Source organism: Mauremys reevesii, linkage group 11 (assembly GCF_016161935.1).
Source record: "Mauremys reevesii isolate NIE-2019 linkage group 11, ASM1616193v1, whole genome shotgun sequence".
Lineage (NCBI taxonomy): Eukaryota > Metazoa > Chordata > Testudines > Geoemydidae > Mauremys > Mauremys reevesii.
Genome location: NC_052633.1, coordinates 36493494 through 36518006, shown reverse-complemented (window position 1 = coordinate 36518006; position 24513 = coordinate 36493494). Strand labels below are relative to the sequence as shown.

At 41.2% G+C, this 24513-nt stretch overlaps 1 long non-coding RNA gene across 5 annotated transcripts in view; it reads right to left on the bottom strand.

Moving 5' to 3' along the window:
* The window catches only part of LOC120375153, a 173879-nt gene that overhangs the window by 114684 nt on the left and 34682 nt on the right, over positions 1 to 24513 (bottom strand). For 4 of the 5 annotated variants that reach the window (XR_005586467.1, XR_005586465.1, XR_005586464.1 and 1 more), the window contains exons 3-6: positions 12035 to 12161; positions 11530 to 11595; positions 10535 to 10733; positions 9101 to 9250 (exon numbers count right to left, since the gene is read on the bottom strand). This is a non-coding gene — a long non-coding RNA (uncharacterized LOC120375153). The remainder of the gene's footprint in view (positions 1 to 9100; positions 9251 to 10534; positions 10734 to 11529; positions 11596 to 12034; positions 12162 to 24513) is intronic. The other variant, XR_005586468.1, reaches the window with a different exon arrangement.

The window sequence follows — 24513 nt, the reverse complement described above, 5'->3', positions numbered from 1 at the left end:
GCGTCACAGTGAAAGGAGCTTTCTTGTAGGTGGCTACGTTCCTGCCTGATTGTTAGTGCTGATGGGTTTGTCATCATTGTTAGAGCTGATCAAACCCCAAATTTTCCTTCCCACAGGAATTTCCAATATTTCTGCATTTTTGGAGGACAAAATCAGAACATTTTCACAGAATGAACAATTCCTAAAAATGTATTTCATTTTGACCTTTTTGATTGAAATGTTCTATTTTGGGTTAACGCTAATCTCTGCTTCCACCTAAACCATGATGGTGCCTCTTGGGAGCTGTAGTTCCGTCTCCCTTGTGTCCCCATTCTCCCCTATGGGCCCAGCTACGTGGCCAGATTACATTTCCCAGGTGCACCGTGCGCCCTCTCTCATGCACATGCACTGAACTGCCATGATTCTATTTTCAGACTGTATGGACAGTTCAACTCCTGCAGTACAAAGGGATCAGAAAACCTCCAGATCACCACTTTGGGGAACCAGTGGACATTAAGCCAGCATAGTCAGCTCATGCTCCTACCTCTTCCTCCTTTCCCTGAAGCCTCTGAGATGAGGAGGTGGTGTGGCTGATGGGCACTATGCTCTGATTGCCCCCAGCTGGCAGATGGCCCATTGAGGGCAACAGGCAGCCAGGGCAATTTAGAGAAGCCCTCAGTCTAACTAATCTATGCCAAAGGTAACATAATGCCCACTTTTCAGCTCTGCCAAGTGGCAAAGCTAGCAACAGAACCAAGTTCCAACACCTACCCATTCATCTGTAGAAGCCATGCAGCAATAAGCAAGAACCCCTAGATATGTGCTGCTGTTCATAATAATGGTCAGCAGACACCAGCTATCAGTTGTCCAATATGATAATTGTTGCTTAGGTGATGGGTACAGACCAGTCTTCTCCTGCAATGCCCCAAAGAATAAGAGTAAGGCAGTAAATGGATATGCAACATGTTCCTAAAAGCCACAAAATGAATGGGACTGCCTGTCTGGTCTCCATGCCATTCGATGCTGGGGAAAGACTCATTATCTTTGTGTTATTCATCCCTAGGCCACGGCTACTCCCATCTCTTACTGAACCATATGGCTCTAAGGTTAATATTATTGCATCACAAAGTATTGAGAAGAACATAGCGGCGCTTGCGTGTGCGTTTAGACTTAACTTAAAATAGTCTTTATGAAATGTTATGCTTTACGGAGACAGTGTTAGCAAAGAAATGTCAAATTTTACACAAGTCGTTGAGGAACAGAATCTAACAAGGGTGGTTGCCAGCTACTGTGCTTTTGTATTGAAAAATTGTACAATCCTTTTAAGTTACATATAATGATTTTATAGCTTTTTAACAAGTGGAACACCACTGGGTAGGATTTTAACAGGGGAAGTAGAATTGGTGATTTTTGTTTTAACAAGCTGAATTCCCTAAGTTCTTCCTTGATTTAAGCCATGGTTTGTACTACAAACAGAAAAGATTATAAGCATCTAAAGCAGCAATGGTTTCAATAACACACTCTTAAGTAACAATGATCCCACCTTATTTAGAGAAGTTGGGTCAAAAAAGACCTTATTTGCCTATGCCTTTCAGTAGGAACACTCTTTCCGCAGTACCATACTTCCTAGTACATCTTTGAATACACAGAGGATTCATGCTTGAGTTCTGCATGTATTAAGAATGCAGCCATAGCAACTACTAGCATTAATGAACTATTTGCTTATGCAGTAATAATTAACTTCCATTACATTACTTTGTGTGATTACTTTCTTAATTGCCTGAATTATGCATCCATTTAATATTTAATAACCATTCTCAGAAATCAGACACTGGTAAAAAAAACAAATTGCTCAGAGTTTCCTTGCAATAATTAAGCTCACAAGAATAAATGAAACCTTTTAAAAATGAATGCCTTGTGATTAAATCCTTGCATATAGAACAAGAGCCTAAATTAGCTATTTATTAAGTCTAAATTTAAGACCAAATAGTACATTTTTCACATCTGCCTGGGGAAATCAACCTATACAGTACCTGATATCATCAACAGAATCAAGGCCATCTATTTTCTTTGAGAGTCACGAATTCTGCATTAGTATTAACAACACTGTGAAACAGAAAGTCTTTTAAAATGCTACTTTTAAGAATAATTAGCATCTTCTTAAACCTGAGATAAGATGCTTAGTCTTTGATTAAAAAGTGTTGGAAAGATCTGCCAAGCATACCTGTCATCTCCCCCCCCCACACACCTCCTATACAAACAATGAAAACACAGTATATAGCCTTGGGTCAGGTTTACCTATCAGGATGAAATTCATTGTTGTATATGAAAATTATGTTTACAATCAAAAACAAGCAGTCTGATCTACTTGTTTTTTCCCCATGTTGTCATCTGTCTGTCTGAGCCCTTGTGCCCTGCTAGCACCCAACCAAAGCTACATTCTGCTTTGCAAAGTGAGAATGCCATTATGTTATTGCACATGCGCTCCAGCTCCCAGTGGCTTGCAATGAAGTGACTGGCTTAACAAATAAAATGTGTTACTGTTTTGTTGTAGGTTGTGTTGGTGAATAGATTCTATTGAATCTGGACAACACAATTAGTTGTGTTTTTTCTCTCTGAGTTGCATCTGCAAAACTGCTCTGCCATTCCACATTGATTATGGCATCCATGTAATGTGCTTATCTGAACCATAACAATGTTAGTCTTAAGCTATGGGGACAGTGGAATGTTATTTACTCACTGTTATCCTATGCATACGTAATGTACAAAAAATGTATACAGAGAAAAATAAAACATCTTCCAGGAATTTTGTATCCACATAAGCCAGTCCAGTAAAAAAAAAATTATCAAAGTGCTTATACTCCGAGACGCAGGTGAATAACAGAGATTGACTATTCACTCCCCTGCCTCCATACAGGTAAATAATTTTCTGTGAAATGCATAAATAGCTGGAGGGATTGGGGGGGAGAACAATGACTTTAGGGTGTCATGAGTCAACAATGGCTGCTATTCTGAGTTTCTAAACTGAGCTAAATAGATGCCAATCTCACTGGCTGTTGTTACAGTGGGCAGCATCATTAGGATTTGCTTTTTAAATGATCTCTCAGCCTGTAAGTCTGAGAGCTGCTAGCAAGGCAAGGTTAGAAAGAAAATGATGGCAGCATGTTGATGCTTCACAGACCTCATGATAGTTTCCGTCTGTCATTATTTACGTCTGACTAGATGCATCATGTCAGCTACCTAGAAGGCACTTTAATATGAAGCTCCTGTTTTCCTCTGCTGTTGCACATCCAGACTGGATACTATTATTTTTTTTTGCATCACTACACTTAGGTGAAGCTTGCTTCAATCTTTCCATAATGACACACAAAGAAAATTGTTTAGCTCATGTTATTATACATGCTTGTATTCTAACAGACCTCTTCAACACTGCTCACAAAAAGGTGAATTTAAATCAATAAACAGACATCTATCAAAAGGTCATCTTAATTTTATTCTATCAGCTAGTTTACCAGTACTTTAAGTAAAATCTTCTTTGTTTAGATTTGAGTAAGTCATGTATTACTGGAATGGAAGCAGCAGCCTATAATTTTAATGTTTGGTTTGCTTAATGTTTAATTAACATATTATTAATACCTCTTTATATAATGGTCTGCCTGTCAGTCAATATAAATAAGGATCACTGTACAGCTATGATGCATGTGTCAGCTGTGTCATTAGGTGATTCAAAATCAAAGGCTTCATTGGCACTGGTTTGGAACAAAATGTGTAACTCACTCATGACTTTGGCATTCCTGGGGAAAGCAGACAGACCTAAATTGCACCACGAAAACTTCATACAGCCACTTGCTATTATGGACTTGTAGAATATATATGGGCCCGATCCTAAGCATAAACTGCCCTTCCTGAACCTAGTGCCAGGCCACAAACCACTCTTCATTTAAATCCCTCCATAAAAACCACCGCTTGTGAGACACCTCAGGAAGTGACTCAATGAAGGCATTTCCTTTTATAAGATATCCTGACCTTGCCCCAGATTGTTCAGCCATGCTGTGCCAATGCCTTTGCTGAGTAACATAATCCTATTACTATGACCCCTACCTTCCCTTCCTCCCATCTCCACCACATTTTTTTGTTGTCTTTTCATTGTGTCGTGTGAAATGAGATTGGGAGCTTTCTGCAGCAGGGACTACGCGTTTCCATTTATATGTATTGTGAGGTGCCTATCACACCTTTAAGTGCTGTAAAATAATCATTGACATTTGTTCAACTGTTTTCACTTGAGTCATGTTGGGCCTTCACATCTTACAAGAATGTAGGGTAAATTCCATTAACCAATGAACTGCACACTTATGTGCACACTTCATCTGTTTTTTAAGAGTACAGCTAACAACAAAGTATTTTCCAGTGCTTGTTGTTATTTTATACCTGTCCTTTGCAAATTTAGTAAGTCAAGCAGTCCTCACTGAGGTCTATTTATTTTCCCATGTTGAAATTTCAAAGTTCAGTTATTTTTCTTGTTATCCTCAAGAAGGGTGGGGGAATGGTCAGAATTTTTTAAAGCAGGAAAAACAGTGCCTCTCATAACTCGAACAAAAGAAGGGGATTTTGTTCGAGCTTTAAAAAGAAGCATTTACTTTCAGAGAGACTTCAAATATGGAAAATTTCAACCCAAAAGATGAATGTTTCTTAAAGTTAAGTACAGCTGGTTGACTTACTCACAGACACCAATCTGTTCAATTTAGCCCATTTTTCTGTTCCTAACTAATCCACAACCAGGTCATGAGCTTTGGCTATTTGACATTTTTCGGTGAATAGTTTGTATAAACACGTTGGCCTATGAATTATTTATATACAGTTCACTATGAATTTTTGTTAGAAACTATTTGCACCATCTGATCAGTCACCTAAGTTTTATGGGTGGGTTTTTTACCCAGCTGGATGATCTGAGATTTATAAACAGGAGTCTCTTTTCTGTTCACAGATTATGTGCTAATAGTACTTATTCAAGGAATGCATTGAGTAAAAATTTTGCAAAATTGTCTGACGCTTCCGATGCAAACTCTTGTGAATAGAAGCATAATACTTTTTGCTTCCTGCCAACTTTCCAACAAATAAAAACATATTCATCCTATGTTAATGTATGTATATGAACTTTCACAAACATAGCACAGTAAATTGGTAGACTAAATTTTCATTAATTTCTCCCACCTCTTGTGAAAATGTGCAAAAGGATGCAAACTTAACTTAATCTCTCAGTCCTGCCATGACAGATTTACACAAAAAGGACTTCAGTGTATAGAGTTATAGGGTGATTCATCAATTTCAAATATTAGGCTACACTTCCAGGGAAGCATTAATATTTTCCTTTACATGGAGTTCTCCTTTGGTCTGAATAGTAACTAACTATTTCCTATATTAATACAAAATTACACAAGCAGCTTGCTTCTCATTTTTTGCATGTCACTTTTATAACCGTTTACAGTGTTTTACACTGTACAGTGTCTCTCTATAAGTAAGTAATAAGGCATGAGACAATATGGAAATCACATCTAATATCAGCCTCAGAAGGCTCAAGACAAAGTGTCAACAACTACTCTGTATGATACTTTACCTTTTAGACTGTGGGCTGGTTTATTATGATTAAAAATGTCTTATTAAATATTGTCATGAAAAATATTTTCTGTTGCTTCTCAAGATCCAAAATCATCCTGATACTGCACAAGAGCTATACTCTGCATAGTGCTGATTGTCACTCGGGCTAGTAGGAGCAAAACACACTAAGCCAGGGGTAGGCAACCTATGGCACGTGTGCCAAAGGCGGCACACGAGCTGATTTTCAGTGGCACTCACACTGCCCGGGTCCTGGCCACCGGTCCAGGGGGCTCTGCATTTTATTTTAATTTAATTTTAAATAAAGCTTCTTAAACATTTTAAAAACCTTATTTACTTTACTACAACAATAGTTTAGTTATAGATTATAGACTTAGAGAAAGAGACCTTCTAAAAACATTAAAATGTATTACTGGCACGCGAAACCTTAAATTAGAGTGAATAAATGAAGTCTCGGCACACCACTTCTGATAGGTTGCCGACCCCTGCACTAACCACTTTGCAGGATTGGGCCTTTATTGAGCAAAATGACTAGAGACATTTTGCGGCCAGATTCCATATTTTCTCTCTTAACTGAGTTAGTGCTCAGATGACATAAGAACTTATTGAAAGTGACAGCAACAAAACAACAATACTATTATGAGGATTCATAATTGCAATTTTAAAGTTCAAAAATCTTCGGAATCAATCAATTTTCTTTTAATGTACAGACTATTTTTTTTTTTGTAATTGAAGGATGAAGCTTCTCAGACTTCACCAGCCCTGAATGAAGTGCTGTACGCCTTACTGAATTCTCCAGTATCTGCTATGGTAGAAATATATAGACTGTAAAATGCTAGAGACATCTAATATTTGGAAATTCAGCTGTAGTCACTAGTTCAATAATGCATATGTGGTAAAAGACTTTTTCTTTAACATTTGTCCAAAGCATCATCCTTATTGCTACAGAAACTAAAATACGTGTGGCATGATTAACAGTAGGTGGCAGTCAAGTCACTAAGCTATTTTCATAGCTTTCTTACATTGAATCACTGTTAAGAGTAATGTGAAAATAGTACATTTTTCTGTTGTAAAGGTATCTTTTCTAATTGATCTTTTCAGAGGTCCCAAATTGTAGAGTTAAGATTGGTGGTGTATTTGAGCAGAAGATCTCAAGAAAGTGCTTGAATTCTAAGACCCAATTTTTTTTTTTAATACTTGCATACAAATTGTTTTAGTGTAAGATTTTTATATGGTTTGACAGATCTGTTCTCGGATAGATCACTGAAATCATGGAGCACATAGAGGTATTTAAACAGAAATTGTGCATGTGCAAACAGACAGAGTTCTCCTGCATGCCATACATGGGCAAACCTTACAATTAGTCTTCAGGTTCAAACCAAGGGAGTCTTTATTTCATGACCATATAAATACCCTGGTACATCAGATCTCTGGCTTCTGTTTTTTTTTTTTTGGGGGGGGGGGGTTATTAAAAATAAATCTTGACAAATGAAATTAATGATTTTTGAATTCTATGTAAATTCCCAAATGTCGGGTTTGCGTGGAGTTGGGACTTTTTCTTTGTGTATGCTATACTGAGTAATGTATTTTATATACAGTAGTATATGCTGTAATGAGTAATCTCTTTGGAATGTTCCCAAGTATACTTTAATGTAGTATTGTTTCAAACAGTCCTATGTTAAAGAGCACCGGGGAACTTTTTGTGTGCACCAGACGACAAATTAATGGGAAACACATTAATTCGCTAGAGAAATCACACTCCTGTAGTCCGCATTACTGCTCCCTGTAGACAAGTCCTTAGATATAAGTAACGATTTTGGGTGTTTTTCCAAATAAAACAGGTTTCATTTTTTGTATCTTGGTTATTTTAATCAGTGTTTATTGGTTAAAACCTGAAATCAGAAACCCTATCTTATTCCTAGGAAAAGCTATTCTCCATGTCTCTCTCCCCCTCCCCTCCGGGCCATGGAATTGCAAATACCATTATTTTAAGTTTCTAGCACCATGAAAAAACAACACAAGAACACAGGTACAGCACAATGACATCACAAATATTAATTGGAGAGGTCTCGCCACACATGCACAGACATCCCACATAGGAGCATGGAAGGACACATGCCCTTCCCTAGACCCATATTCAGGGTCTTTGATCTCAGGGTACATAATCAGAGTCCAGATCACAATCTTAGCGAACACTCTATAGAATATAACCCTGTTTTGTTTAACATGATAAATCAATTATTTAGATAAGTGCTCATTTCCCACTCATCCACCCCCATACAGGCCATGGAATCAAGAGAGTCGGAAAATGTTTGCTTAGTCACCATCAAGAGAGGTATCAGCGCCCTGTTCAGTTACTGGGTCTGTGCTATTGATGGACACTACACAACCTATCTTGGGAATCATAGATTTTAAAGCCAGAAGGGATCACCATATTCATCTAGCCTGATCTCCTGTATATCACAGGCCACCTACATCACCCAGCACCCACATACTAAACCCAACAACAAAAATTAGACCGAACTACTACAGCCCACAGGAGACTAAACTATTATGTGCTACAGACAGAGAACAATATGGGCTGAGGTGCACCAATGCCCGAGGCCCTTGCAATAGCATGAAATTAATTGAGATACACCCAAATTATCCCTGCAAGTGACCCAAACCCACAGGAGAAAAAACCCCAAGGTCACTGCCAATCTGACGTGGGGAAAATTCCTTCCCATCCCAACAGTGATCAGATAGACCTGAGCATGTGAGCAAGAACCAGCCAGCCAAGCAACTGAGACAGAGAATTCTCGGTGCCATCTCAGAGCCCTGCCCAATGTCTCATTCCCAGCTGTGGCCATCCTTGCTTCAGAAGAAGTAGGAAAAACCTCCCACAAGCCACACCCAGAATTCATGAGGGTGGAGAGGACCCTTCCTGATCTCTATTGGTGACTGGCTGAAACATGAGATTTTAGGAACATAAAATATAAACCAGATGGGACCACCAGGGCCGCAGAGTCATGCCCCTACCATTACAAGCAACCCCATTTTACAATCCCACCCATCAATTTGTCCAGCTCTCTCTTAAAACTAATTAAGTTGTTTGCCCCCACAAATTCTATTGATATGCTGTTCCAGAACCTCACTCTTCAGATGATTAGAAACTCTTCTAATTTCCACCATGAATTTGTTCATGGCCAGTTTATATCCATTTGTTCTTGTGCAAACATTATCCGTTAGCTTAAATAGCTCTTCACCTTCCTTGGCATTTACTGTCCTCATGTATTTATACACAGCAATCTTATCCCCTCTCTGATTTACTTTTGCTAAGCTAAACAAGTCAAGCTCTTCCAGTCTCCCCTCATAAGACAGACCTTCCATTTCCCTAGCCATCCTAGAAGCTCTTCTCCCGTTTGAATTCATCTTCCTTGAACATAGGTGACCAAAATTGTACACAGTCAGGTCTTAGCAGTGCCTTGTACAATGGCATTAATACATCTCTTTCTCTGTTAGAAATTACCTGCTTGATGCATCATAGGATCACATTTTCCATAGCCACATCACACTGGTGGCTCATAGTCCTCCTGTGGTCAACCAACACCCAGGTCTCTCGCTTCATCTGGGGCTTCCAACTGATGAGTCCCCATCTTATAGAAGAAATTATTATACCCTAAATATAATTATATTATAATTTATATATTAGTATACTATTCTATTAGTATGTTATAAATATTATTATACTTGACACTTTATACAATTAAATGTCATCCCATTTCTGTTACTCTAGCATTCAAGGTCATCCAGATCATCCTGTGTAATATTACAATCCTCCTCTTTACTGATGATCCCACCCAACTTTGTATCACCAGCAAATTGCATTAGCACACTCCTACTTTTTGTGCCAAGATCATTAATGAAAATACTGAATAAAATTGGTTCCAAGACCAATCCTTGAGGAACTCCACAAATAACCTCCCCCCAATCTAGTAGTTCACTCTTCAGCACAACCAGTTGGCTTCTCCCTTTAGTCAGTTCCTTACCCACCTTACAATTCTTGTACTAATCCCCATCTTCTTTAATTTAATTACTAATTTCACAAGTAGTACATTGTTAGATGTCTTATTAAAGTGCTAGTATACTAGATCTACTGCATTTCCCTGAGCTAAAAAAATGAGTTATCTTATCAAAGAAGAAAGTCAGGTTATAGTCTAACATGATCTACCATTGGCAAACCACAGTTGCATTACATCCCCCTTTTCCATTTACCTACATGAATTTAATTATTCTTTCCTTCAGAATTTGTTCTAAAATGTCCAACATCCTAGATGAAAGTGTGGTAGGAGCAGCACTGATCCGTATGCTCTGTATTACTATGCTATGTATAACCTGTATGCTCAAAAGGTCTGTTACACATTCCCCCTCCTTTTGTCTCCTCTCCCGCTTTGAATACTGAGAAGTGGGTCGCACCGTCCATCACTGTGCTGTGGGACACTTACCCTGAAGAATCCTGACATCTCCAGTGCTGTGCCTGTCCTGGGAGCGTGAGTATAACACTCCTCCTCCCCCGCCCACACACACCATTCTTTTGAGCTTAGCTATCAATATAATAAATGTGCTGTTTTCTGCACAACTCTGGTGGGTCATTAGTCCTTCCTAAACTTACTAGCTGGCCCAATTTTGGGTAATAGAAAGTACATATCAGTATAAGATATTCTTTAACCTTTAATGGTTCCCCACTTTTACAATGCAAACATAGTATATTGTAGGATGGGAAAGTTAGAAAATGAAAAGACCTATTGGGGCACTACCTCACCTTCAGATAAACATTTTAGGCCCTCTTATCAAAGCATAACTGTCATATGTATTCTCACAGATTATGCGCACACTGGAGACGGGTTAGATTTTGACTTGAATTAATAATGTATGTAATACAATAGCTGGATAAATTATTTACCTTTAATTTAAAAACCGGATGTGCTTGATCATCCCATATGAAGTGTGGGCTCCCTGAACAATGTATGAATGGCTGATCAGAAAATCTCCTTGACTATCAGGAATTGAAAACCATACTAACCGGCACTCAAGTTTAAAAGGTTAGATTTGTAATGACTTGATTTTGACCTTCAATCTTAATGTCCCAAGGTATTAATGATCTGCATACAAGTAACATACAGGCAAACAAACAAACAAAGAAATTCTAAGAAAATCTATAAAACATACACATTTCTATAAACTCCATTAATAGAATATATGAAATGAAACATAACTTGGATGAGTTCTATTAAATGAGCAGTAAATAGAAATACAAAAAATATTTAGTTAATATAGGGAAAAAAAGATTATAGGTATAACACATCAGGTACTGATTCACGATTCTGAGCGTTTAGTGAGATGTCCTGGGCTACAATAGTGTTTGTATAAAAGAGGTCAAGAGAATGCATATATCCCTCTTTCTGTTCTGATCCAATAGGTAGAACAACATGACTTAATGACGGTTTGGGGTTTACCCGGGCCAGTGAGGGGTTTGAGCATCATTTGGCTTGTAACCCTGGGTGTCTTGCAGCTGTGCAGCTTTGGTCCAGAGCTCTGACCCCAGCAGCCCACAAGCCTCACCCTGGCTACTCCTTGCAAGCTGACCTTAGTGTCCCTCCAGCCCTGAATTTGCCCCAAAATCATCCCACTACAGGGACCAGTGTGTCTCACTGGACCCTGTGAGAAACTGTTAGATTAGCTGCCTTTACGGTGACCTGTCAGCTTTCTAGAAGAACACACCTTACTGAGTTTATACAGCACTGATGATTTATAATGAAAGCAAAACGTGCTTATTAACAAAAGAGCATGGGTTAAGTGATACCATGTATAAGAAATAAAGGTAGAGATGGTTACAAGCAAATAAAGGTGAAAACCCGCATCTAAAAGACACATTTAATCCAGCAAGATACAGTCTACCTTTAAGATGGTTTCTCTCATCCAGTCTCTTTTCCAGTGTGGCCGGGACCCATCTCCCTTTGTCTCCTAAGGTAAAAGATAAAGATGGAATCTCTCTGTTCCTTATATCCCCAAAGGGATGTCTTTGTGCAAGTCATGAAGCTCCCCTGGGGAGTCAGTTTCCTGTCTCTCTCTGGGGTGCTGGAGCTATGTGAATTTTCTGACTCTTGAGTTCAGGATCAAGATAACCCCAGATAGTTTAGTTCCATGGCTTTGTTTACTGCTAATACGTGAACTGAGGTAACCCCTCATTCCTTTGTTTAGGACAGATCTGTTTCTCACCTTTACCTAGGCTAGGCTGTCTGGTCTTAACATATTTTCATTAATGGTAACACATGCATTTTACAATATGTTAATAACCTGTTATTCATATGATACCCCACAAGGCATATTGTATACACATACAACTGCAGTAGTGTCTAGGGTGTGAAGACAGGAGGGACTAGGATCACAATGAGAAAAATACCTGGTACCAGAATTGTTCAACTGAAATGGGATATGAGAACAAGGAGGAAGATCTGAGCTGAGCTACTGTTTTACCCTTCCAGGAACACTTCAGAGCACATTCCACCGTGTTTGATGAAGATTTCTACCTAAAGAGTGTGCATGCCATTTATTAGGTTAGGTAAACAAAAGAATAAATTTCATTTTATAAATAAATTACAGAATATTTTCATCCTTTTTTGTTGCCCATTTCCAGCTCTACCTAATATTGCCAAAGTTAAGAATGAGGAATGGAAAATCTGAATAAAATAATTCTGACATGAAACAAAATGTGTTCCATCACAAAATGAAATCCATTTTGGACTGAAGCAAATGTAACATAGTGCTGTCTTAGAAATATTATTCTTACATTTTAAGGTCAGAAGGGACCATTATGATAATCTAGTCTGACCTCCTGTATAACCCAGGCCATGGAATTCCACCCAGCAATTCCTGCATCAAGACCATTCCTATTGATTAAACTAGAGCATATTTTTAGATATTCAATCTTGATTTAACATTTTCAGGTGATGGTGAATCTACCACACTCCTTGGTAAGTTGTTGTTATGGTAAATTAACACAAATGTTAAATATTTGTACCTTATTTCCTCTGTTTTGTAGGGCTGGGAAGTGAAGAAGGAGAAGATAAAAGTGTGTTTACAGTCTCATCTGCCATTCATCATTATTTACAGCAGCAGAGGAAATTGTTCTCTCCATTTTTTACTAGCGACAGTTCCTTTCCTAGGATCACCATGGCCACAGTCTGGCTCTCAGAAGTGACCCTATCTCTGTTTGTTCACTATTTCACCCAGCCGCATTATACAGCTAAGACAAAAAACGTTTCTGAAGCTGCATGGTGCAAGACCAGGCCACTGACCCTCATTTCCCAGCTGCTGCCTACTTTTTTAGTAAAAACAACCAGGAGTCTGGTGGCACCTTAAAGACTAACACATTTATTTGGGCATAAGCTTTCATGGGTAAAAAACCCACTTCTTCAGATGCATGGCGTGAAAATTACAGATGCAGACGTAAATATACTGCCACATGAAGAGAAGGGAGTTACCTCACAAGTGAAGAACCAGTGTTGACAGGGCCAATTCGATCAGGGTGGATGTAGCCCACTCCCAATAACAGATGAGGAGGTGTCAATTCCAGGAGAGGCAAAGCTGCTTTTGTAATGAGCCAGCCACTCCCAGTCCCTATTCAAGCCCAAATTAATGGTGTTAAATTTGAAAATGAATTTTAGTTCTGCTGTTTCTGTTTGAAGTCTGTTTCGGTTAAGATACAACTGAATTTTCTCCAATCCCTCAGACAGAGACAAACACCTACAAGATCTTTATCAAGCATTCTTAAAACTACAATACCTACCGGGGGAAGTGAGGAAACAGATTGACAGAGCGAGACAGGTACTCGGAAATCACCTACTACCAGACAGGTCCAACAAGTAAAATAACAGAACACCACTGGCCATCACGTACATCCCCCAGCTAAAACCTCTCCAGCGCAATATCAACTATCTACAACCTATCCTGGAAAACGATCCGTCACTCACAGACCTTGGGAGGCGGGCCAGTCCTCGCTTACAGACAACCCTCCAACCTGAAGCAAATACTCACCAGCAACTACACACCACACCACAGAAACACCAACCCAGGAACCAATCCCTGTAGCAAACCTTGTTGCCTACTCTGTCCCCATATCTACTCTAGCGACACCATCAGAGGACCCAACCACATCAGCCACACCATCAAGGGCTCATTCACCTGCACGTCTACTAATGTTATATATGCCATCATGTGCCAGCAATGCCCCTCTGCCATGTGCATTGGCCAAACCAGACAGTCCCTACGTAAAAGAATAAATGGACACAAATCGGACATCAGGAATAGTAACATACAAAAGCCAACAGGAGAGCACTTCAATCTTCCTGGACATTCTATAACAGATTTAAAAGTAGCTGTACTGGAACAAAAAAACTTCAGAAACAGACTTCAAAGAGAAACAGCAGAACTAAAATTCATTTTCAAATTTAACACCATTAATTTGGGCTTGAATAGGGACTGGGAGTGGCTGGCTCATTACAAAAGCAGCTTTGCTTCTCCTGGAATTGACACCTCCTCATCTATTATTGGGAATGGACTACATCCACCCTGATCGAATTGACCCTGTCAACACTGATTCTCTACTTGTGAGGTAACTCCCTTCTCTTCATGTGGCAGTATATTTACGCCTGCATCTGTAATTTTCACTCCATGCATCTGAAGAAGTGAGGTTTTTTTACCCACGAAAGCTTATGCCCCAATAAATGTGTTAGTCTTTAAGGTGCCACTGGACTCCTGGTTGTTTTTGTGGATACAGACTAACACAACTACCTCCTGATACTTTTTTAGTAATACCCCATTCCTTTAGCACTTCTTTCTCCACTGTTGCTGCTACTTGCCCTCTTCATTTTTATTTTTAAAACCTAACAGTGAAAGACTGAAAAAATTGTGTACTTTGCACAGATACTTTTCAAACACTTAATAGGATTATCATTTCCCCACTATATAGCCATAAGGAAATCAGACTAAAGTACTCTAATACCACTAGTACAGAAGAAATGTCAGGATTGAGCGCATCCAGGGGGACTTCTCCCCTTATACTAGCACAAAGGTTCACTACAGTAGCAGTACTATATACGGTGAACTGAAATGTCTTTAATAAATACACTAATACAACTGAAATGTCAGGGCTCAGGAAGCCCCAGGCCTGGGTGACAGGTTAGGCCACAGGGGAATAGAAACACTTCCATTTTTACTACTTGTAAATAAAGAAATAATAGCTTTTTGCAGTAGCTTCCAATAGCTTGCAAAAAGCACTCCTGCTCTGAAAACCAGTGTGAAAATGCTTTCTAAGCTCACCAGCTATGGCTCAACCAGTCAGGGAACTAGAACTTATGACTGGAGTCACATGGCATGTGGTCTAGCACCAAATATTGAACAACATTTAGAAAAGCATCATGGCATTTTTTGTATAGTTCAAAAAAGTCTTAATTCATATAGCGTGCATAAAACTAGATACATATAAATATGAAATCCCATAGGAAAGTGTGCCAGGTTCTGCAGGTTAGTCAAGCTATATATAGCACAAAATGCGGTGGAAGGGGGGGGGGGGGACAGGAAAAGCAAAGGTGACAGGAAGGTCTTGTTGCACACATGTAGGGGCCAAAGAGAGGGTGCAGTGCCAGGGGGCTTGCAGCACTGGGAGCAGCTGACTAGTACCTCAGTTGCTTTCATGCCTTCACAGAACAGCTCCTTCTGCGCCCTGCATTTCCACCCTCTTCTTGTGGGAACAAGTAGCAGCTCAACCTGCTCCTTCCCACTCCCTTCTGTTCCAGTTTTGCTTTGCCCCTTACCTCAGGCCTCTCTGCCCCCTGAGAGAGAGCAGGGTGGCTGAAGGACAGGGAACAAAGAGGCACAGAGCAGCCAAAGAATAGCTGAGGGCCTTCTGGGCCAGGAGGGCAGCAGTGGTGGAGCCCTCGGGGTAGGGGGGGTTGTACTGAGAGAAGGGCAGCACCAATTGAATTTGGGAGCAGTTTATTCAGGGCTATCCCTTCCCCTGATGATCCACCAGTCTGGGAAGGGTCCCACTCCCCAAATCCTCCAGTCCCCAAGCAGCCTTCTTCCTTTATACCCTTTTACCAAATGGAAAAATGATTTGGTTCACACAGAGAGAAGACATCCTAAAAACAGGTGTTACAGTTAAAATTCATAAACTGTCAGTTGTGGTAGGACATGCCACAAAACACAGGTCTTCCACATACAAGTAACTTGTTACCATTCCAGTGGCTTTTGACACATACTAGCAGGTTTCCTGTTTGAGACATAGATTGCACTAAGATGACCAGTTGAATTGACAGTCTTGGACATGTGTGGGTTAGTTACCTTTGTTCAGAGCAAATGCAATCTACAAGGCAGTGTGATTGCCCATGTTGGCATCAGCTGTGTGAGATACATTGGGTATTACTGGTGTGCTAGATGGTCCACACAGTCATTAATGTGCCAAAATTCTCAGGAATAGACAAGGACTTTGTAGTAGCCACATACATTTTGGGATGTAGGCTTGAATCATTTACTCGATTGTGGTGGTGGTGATTTATTCACAATCATAAATAGAAAGGTCTATTCACAAATATAAGTTCTTCTAACAAAGCTTGTGCAAAAAAGCTTTATAACTAGGGCTGTATGCAGGGCCGGCTCCAGACCCCAGCGCGCCAAGCGCGTGTGTGGGGCGGCATTTTGCTGGCAGGGTGGCAGGCGGCTCCGGCGGACCTTCCGCAGTCATGTCTGCAGGAGGTCCACCGGAGCCGCAGGACCAGCGCACCCTCCGCAGGCACGTCTGCAAGAGGTCCCCCGGAGCTGCGGGACTGGCGACCGGCAGCGCGCCCCCTGCGGCGTGCCGCCCTGCTTGGGGCGGCCGGATTCCTAGAGCCGCCCCTGGCTGTACGTAACTCAGCAAGCATTTATAGAAATGTAGTACGTTTTCTTCACAAATTTGGATTGGAGAAGATAGAACCATCATCAGAATCAATTCTAGCTCAACATTGCCATTAATTTCATTCATTCCAGCCACACGCAGCTTGGAAAACGGAACAATGTACAGATGAATTGTTCAAGTAAATTTTAAAGATTCTTAATCAGTTCAGCATAAGAACAATTGCCACTCGTTTTGTGAGAATGTGTCAATGTGAAAAAAATCATGCTTCTGAAGCAGACAATTAAAAAAATTGAGCTTTAATATGGAAGCTTCTAACTTACAAACAAAGCAGAAGAAAAGCAAAATGCCATTTTTTCACTCCAACCATGGAAGGAGCAATATCTCGTTTGATGTCAGCAAAGAATGCGATTCCACATATTCCAGCAGGTTCTTAAGAAAGTTGGAGCCTTTGCTTAGCTTTCCGCTAATGCCAGACTCATGAGCTCTTCATAACTTCCACTAAGTGTTTGTGCTATCAATGATTAATCAGAAGATTTGATGCCAGAGCAAAGCAGAGGTTTTTCCCTGCATTAGTGGAGCTGCAGTATGATGCCATCAGATTAAATGTCTTACTTTTCCTTGGATAATCATTTGTCTCAGACTCAAATCTGTAAACCCTCTGAGCTGGTCAGTACAATGTTTGAATTGCAAGCACTGTTTCACAAAATCCCATCAGTGACGATGTGGCTTGAGGTTTTCATTATCACTGAACCAATTTAAAATCCAGCTCCTATATGGCAATTTCAACTTGATTAGGGTTCTGTTGAGATGACAGAAAAGCCTTGAAGAGAATGATAAGCCTTGCAGAATTAGCTACTGTGAGCCTTCCACAGAGCTCTCCAACCTGGTGTGATAACCGTTATCCCCAGATATGCCCAACTGATCTAGCACACAGAGAAGTGCTCTCGTCTCCTCCCAGTCACCTGTACTCCACTTCACCAGAGGCATATGTGAAGATGGGGGGAAATTTAAGAGATCTTTTCTAGCTAAAATTTCTGTTACCTAACCACACTGGATGAGCACATTAGATGAAATAAAATACAATAAAATAAGCAAAATAATGATCAATGTGGACATAATGGATGTTAGTCACCCCATTGAGCTGAAGGGGGTAGTTCACACTTCTCAGGCTGTCCTAGAACCCTTCATTGCATTGGTTCACAGTTGAATAGTTAAATCTGCAATGATAAGGCTAGGTATGTACAGCTTAAATTCTGCAGGAACTGATGGGACCAAGAATGGGATACATGCTGTCCATGACAGACGTAAAGCAAATGGCAACAACTACTATTGGTTTATTTTTAGATGCTTTAAGCTGTCCAACTGTATAGCTATTTACTGTACCATACAGGGTCCCTTTCTCTGTATATGCTATAGATACATTCAGAAATTCATAGACTTTTATAAATTAGATGGAAAAGACCTGTTGGATCATCTCTTCTGTTTCCCACTGGGCAAAGCAGGCTCTCTCTGAGCAGTGCAGGAAGATAAAATTAACAAATATGGTTGGTTTAGGAATTGCAGAATAATAAACCACATGAAGATTAGCATGAGTACATCATAATGTTGTTATTCTTTAATTTAACAGGATTGTTTCAATATTGTTGAGAATAGAATAAGTGAAGGTCCTGGCATGCTAGCTCTAGTAGGGGAACTCAAGGAAATTCTTTGCCCATTCCAGGTTTTGGTTCATTATCTTTATATACACTTTTCCATTGCTTCCTCTATATTTTCCTGCAATTTGCATTACCGTTTCCTAAATAAGGTATGTTATTTAACTTAGTCCACATGGTCAGACCTGTGTGCGTCTTCCCTATTCCCAAGTAGGAATATCACATCCTCCACCAACAAACCAAGAGGAAAATCTGGAGGATATGTCCTCTGAATAACTGCTCTGGAATAAAACATGGAAGTATTTGGGGCTAGAATCTGCAAGGTGCTGAGCACCCACTGATTTTGGTGAGGTCAGCCTTTCATGGTTTTTGCTTTCCTTGAGAAATACTTCATTTTTCTTCTAGCTGAGTAGTTTGTGTTTACTACCCAGACATATCCATTACATAACAGATTTCAGAAAGGCTTATGTATAGAAAGGAAACAGTATTTATTTACTACTTTTCAATACGGTGTAGCTACTAATCCACTTGAAGAAAGGGGAGGGACAAGGCTCCAAACCAAATCTGAATCTACTGTCTGCATGTAACTTTTGTCTACAATTTCAAAAACGGATGTCTGAGTACTATTCAAATTCACAAGGTATACATCTCCTGCTACTGAAGTATGCTCTGTGATTCCAGCATTAATCAGAGCTGAATTTGCACTATAAGCATTTTGGGCACAGTCTAACGTGATCAGTATATGTATGACTTGGGCAGCCAGTTTGCTGTATGATGTAAACTTAGATTATTTTCTTAATAATAAACTCTGCACTGGTGGCTAAAAGTGATCAGAATCCCTAATGTAATTTAAAAGCAGGCTAAACTATACCGAGATATGAACTGTGATGATACATAGCGAGGCTTGCAAGGGTACCCCTGCCGCAAGGCACAGAGTCTGAGATCTGATCTACTCCATCAGGAAAGAAAATGGAATCACACTAGCAAAGCACATGGAATAAAACTAAGCAAGTGATTCAAATGCAGAAAATATTTTCCCACTTAACACTGAAATTATTACTACCAGATATCCATTATAAGGACAATTCTATTCTCAGCTCTGCCATTCTGAAATGTGGGATCATGGACCAGCCACATAATTGCTCTGTGCTTCAATTTCCCAATCTATAAACATGGGAATAGCACCCCACCTATGAGATTTAGTACGAAGAAAGTGCTAAACAAGTGTGGTAGGAATGATTAAAAATAGAGATTTGTATGGATATCCTAGTTACCCCTAAGTACAGAGTGCGCTGGAGTCATTCAAGGGCATCTTTGAAGGTTACATTATTTTATATCCAGTTCGCAGTATCTGAAGAAGAATATTTGCAGTTTTCCTAGAACAAAAATGAGGGCTTTTAGGCATAAATTAGTCAATAAGAAGGGTCAGAGAGAAATGTTTCCCTTGTGATACAGTATTGCAGAATTAGCCAGGTACATTTTGGCAGGGATTCTACCCAACTAAATGGGGCATCGATCTGTTATTAAGGTGGCAACTCCTATGTTCCTAACCTGATCTCAGTGCAGCTGCTGTATAGATTTTTTCTCATTAAGTAAAAAAATCTTCAATTACAATAGAGTAGCGATTGCAAGGACTGCATTATAGTTCATTCTTCTGTCTATGACAAGAGATTCTTTTAGCTGTGTCCCAACCATGTCACTGCCATATGCAGTCAAAAATTTATCTTCAAAGAGTATGGAAAATGAAATCATAGGGCCAGACAGAGTGAGTGGGAGGCTGTCAGGGAGCTGGCTGGAGCTTTCAGATTCTCTGCCCCAGCCCTGGCACAAATTTGAGCAACAATCTCATGGTTTCTCTAACTTGTACCAGCTGGCAACGATCTGAAAGGGATTGTCCACCAGCTGGGGAAAGACAATGCATCATGCTAGGACTATTGTATGCCTCTCCCCAAAAAGCTTTCTGCATCAGGGCTGCAGGGAGGGAAACATAGATGATTACACTGGCTGTAAGCCCACTGGGGAATCCTGCATTATAGGGCATCAGAGGATTTATGAGGACTTCTGATTACTTTGTTTTGTGTAGGCAGCACAAAGGGGGTGGATTTGATCATAGAATTTGGCCCATAATTTTAGGTTGTATGATGAATGTAGCAGCTTTAACAGGTTGAAAGTGTGGAAAACTTTCTAATGACAAGGATCGGTAAGCTCTAGAATAGGTTACCAAGAGAGGCTGTGGAATCATTAGAGGTTTTTAAGAGCAGGTTGGACAAACGTCTGTCAGGAATGGTCTGGGTATTCTAGGTCCTGCCTCAGCACAGGGGGCTAGACTAGATGACTCTCAAGTTCCCTTCCAGCCTGACATTTCTATGATTCTATAAAACTCCTGTTGCCTTCATTATTTTTACACAAGTGTAACAAAAAAGATTTTGGCCTAAGAAATCCTGGGAACTTTTCCAAAGGGCAGATTGAAGCACAGGTGACAAATCTGATTTCCACCAACCACCAGCCCTACCAACAGGCAATAAATGATTCCAATTAAGCACAGGCAGTTCATCGGATGCTACCAATCCAAATTTGGAAGAAAATAAATAACTAAAAGCAAGACAAAATAACCTCTCAATCCTATTCACAGTTCTTTTCCATTCCTATTCTAATAATCTGACAGACATGTATGAAGCAAGCGACTATCAACACACTTGTGCTTTACCAGAAAAAGAAAGAATTCACAGTGGAAAAGAATTCCAATGCTAAATTAAATTAGCAGCAGCAAAAACAAAAGAAAGCAAAGACATCTAGCAGCAGAGTAACCCAACCAAGTCAACACATAAGCAAATCTTCACATGATCAAATACACCCAATGAACACAAATCGGAGGAGCAGGGCAGCAATTTAGCACAGTTTATCCCTTGTAATGCCCGATCAGGTACAGATACAAACACTTTCTCCATAAGTCATTTAGGCAGCTAAGTAAGAAACAGTCCTAGGGACAGGGCTGGTGATCAAACATGTCCATTTCACAAACAGTTTTGAGGTCCTGACACTTGTTTCCAATCCACAGCAGGATGACACTGAGACCTTTAAAAAAATGTTGTGGGGAAGGATTGGAGGAGAATGGGGGGGAGGAAAAAAAAAAAAAGAGAGAGAGAGAGAGAGATTGACACCCACCTCAAAACAGCCAATAGACCAGAGGTTAGGGCACTATTTGGGTGCCCCAAGTTCAAATCCCTGCTCTAATCAAGCAGACCAGGGACTTGAACCATCTCCCCCACATTCCAGGTGATTACTCTAACTACCAGGCTATAACAGGCCTGGTCTACACTAGGACTTTAATTCGAATTTATCAGCGTTAATTCGAACTAACCGCTCAACCGTCCACACCAGGAAGCCATTTAATTCGAACTAGAGGGCTCTTTAGTTCGAATTTTCCACCCCCGGCGGGTGGAGAGTACAGCGTCGCGCTCTTGCTGTGCTCGAATTGGCTTGGGTGTGGATGCTATCGAACTAGCGCCTCCGGGAGCTATCCCACAGGTGCCACCACCTGGACAGCAGTCTGGACAGCAGTCCGAGGCCAGCTTCACAGGAAATGACCACAAAAATTTTTGAAAATTTTTTTTTCATTTTCTTTTCTGTGTCTGTTCGTTCTGATCTGGTTTTCTGGCGCAGCAAGCAAGCACCTGCTGGCATGCAGCAGAGCCCTCAGGCAAGTCAGCAGAGAAAGAGATCCCAGGAGAATAGAAATGGGTCCCCGTGACCGAGAAGATCAGATGGGGATGGTGCTGGTGTGGGGTGCTCTGTCTCTGCTCTGTGAACAGCGAAACCAACAGAAAGAACGAGAGAAGAAAAGACAAAGAAGCCAAGCAAAGAATGATGCGAAGGATGCGTGCGCGTGTGCCGAGAGAGAAGGAAAAGAGAAGTCAGAGAGAAAAGCAGAGCGAAAAAAGGATGCAGGATGCCACCCAGCCGAGCCCAGCCACGCGCATGCCCACTGCCACCGGTGGCTCTGGGCCAGTGCCACAGCACGTGGACTCAGTGCCTGACCAGTGTGACCGGGGACGACCTCCCCCCTCTGTACAGGATGGGAGGAGGAGGGGAAGGGAAGGGGCGGGGAGGAGAGAGGGGGCGCATCCGAAGGCTCCCCGCGCCCTCGACAGCCAGGATCTCTCCTCACCCTCTCAGAGATCCCCCCTACCACCCCCCCCCCGTTACAAAGGACTCGGAATCAGGGGAAGGATCAGGCGGTAAGTGCAACATTTGTATATAAACATTTATTTTTTATAAATTTGTTATAGAAAAATTAGAAAATATAAAAAAAAAAAATATTATTATAAAATATATAATATATAAATATTAATATATATTAAATATATTAAAAAAAACAAAAAAAATTAAAAATATTTTTTTAAAAAAACATTCATAATAAAAATTAAATATTATAAAATATAAATATAATAATAGATATAAAAAAATATAAAAGAGAAATAGTAAACTTCTAATGCAATTTCTATCGTGTTTCTCAGTTCCGTCTCGCATAGTTCTTCGCAAAGCCTCGAAGCGAGAGGGCGGCCGTGGGAGAAGACTTAGCAGACTCTTCCACGCCAGAACATAGAATGCAGCAAGCCAGGACATCGCCAGTCTGTGCAACCATGCGGTCTGGTCTGTGCTGTGCAGTCGTTCTGGTCCACTTTCTGCGGATCTCGGCGAGTCCAGAGTGCATCTGTGATCTCTGTCTGCAATCTGCTGCTGGTACTAGTGTATAGTTACTAGTGTTACTATTGTTATGGCCACACAATTATAACAATGATAACAGCCTAACAGCCTAACAGCCACATTCACCAGACCACACAGAACACAATGGAGGGGGGCCACAGCTTATCAGAGGGGCTGGCTTGCAAAGGCTGCCTTTAGCACATGAGCACAGCTAACTTAGTAGCAGTACAGCTACTGTAAGGCTGACCAGGAGGCAGGTGTACTTGCTGCAAGCTATCTGCAGTATTGTGTGCTGCGCTTATCTTTCCTCGCTGCCGCATGCAGCAATGTCTCCAGCAATGAGCGTCTTGGTTCGAATCAATCTCTAGACTCTTTCTGAGATTTCCTGTTGACTTCTCCTTTCTTTGGTCTTGTTCACTGACTGTCCTGTTTCTGTGTTGCAAATCTGTTGCTTGTGTTTGTTCACACACGGCTCTCACATTTTCACCCTTCAGCTTCGGCTCCTTTTCGGACTCCCCTTCATGGCCTGCAAGGAACTGGCCAGCTCCAACTCCAAGAAGAAAAGAGCAGAGAGAACAGGCAAAGAGCGGCAGGAGAGAGGCTTCCAGGAGCAGAGAGAGAGCTTCAGGCGCAGGGAGAGAGCAGCAGGAGGGACAGGACAGGGAGGACCAGGAGCGGGGAGGAGCAGGGCCGGGGAAGGCGAGGAGCAGGGCTGAGGGGCTCAGCGCAGGAGAGCCCGGCTGCAGAGATGTTCTGCAAAGACGATGTCAGAGCAAGAGCCCCCGCCAGAGCACTGCAACCAAGACCAAGAGCCTCACCCACCCTCAACCAAAGAAGTCCCTCTGACCCAAAGGTGGTGGGGGACTGAGGGTACCCCTGTGAGAACTGTCCTGCACCGCCGCTGTCCAAAGCTGTTTAGAGAAAAATTGTACAGCTGTTGCTTTATCTTTTCTTTACACAACCAGTCCAAGCCCCCCAACAGTTCAAACCCCCACTGTGTATTACATTATTAAAGTTGTTGGTTGTTTAAGACTTTCTGGTTCTCGAAGGTGTCTTGTCTGGTGTTCTTGTGTTGTGCTGTGTTGCAGCACCATGTGCCACAGTCACTGCATAGCCCATGGTGCAGCAGGGCAGGCAGGGCTGCAGGGTCAATACTGCAGGGCACACAGACTGCAGTCGTGGTGCACTGTGTGGTGTCTGTGTTGTATGTTGTGCCGGGTCTTTCCTTCCTGTGGCCCCGTCGCCCCGGGCTTCCTGGCCATGCAGGGCCCCCATTGCATGGCAGATCCTCGTCACCCCTTCCCCCCGGCCCGACCCCCCCCAAGGGGCAGACCCCCACCCAGACCCACACTCCCCCACCTCCCTCACCCCCTCCCCCAGCCCTCCCCCCAACCCTCATCCAAAACCCATCCCATGTTGCGGCAACCCACCCCTTCCTGCAACCCCACACCACAACACACACACAGTGCACACATTCAACAATGTTTCAACCAGCAAAAAAACAAAAAGAAAACCAAAGAAATAAATTATTAACAACTTAAATTAAAATTTTAAAAACATGTCCTTCTTTTAAAAGAGAAAATGGTTTTTGAAAAAAATCTCAATGAAATCAGTCTCAAGTCAGCA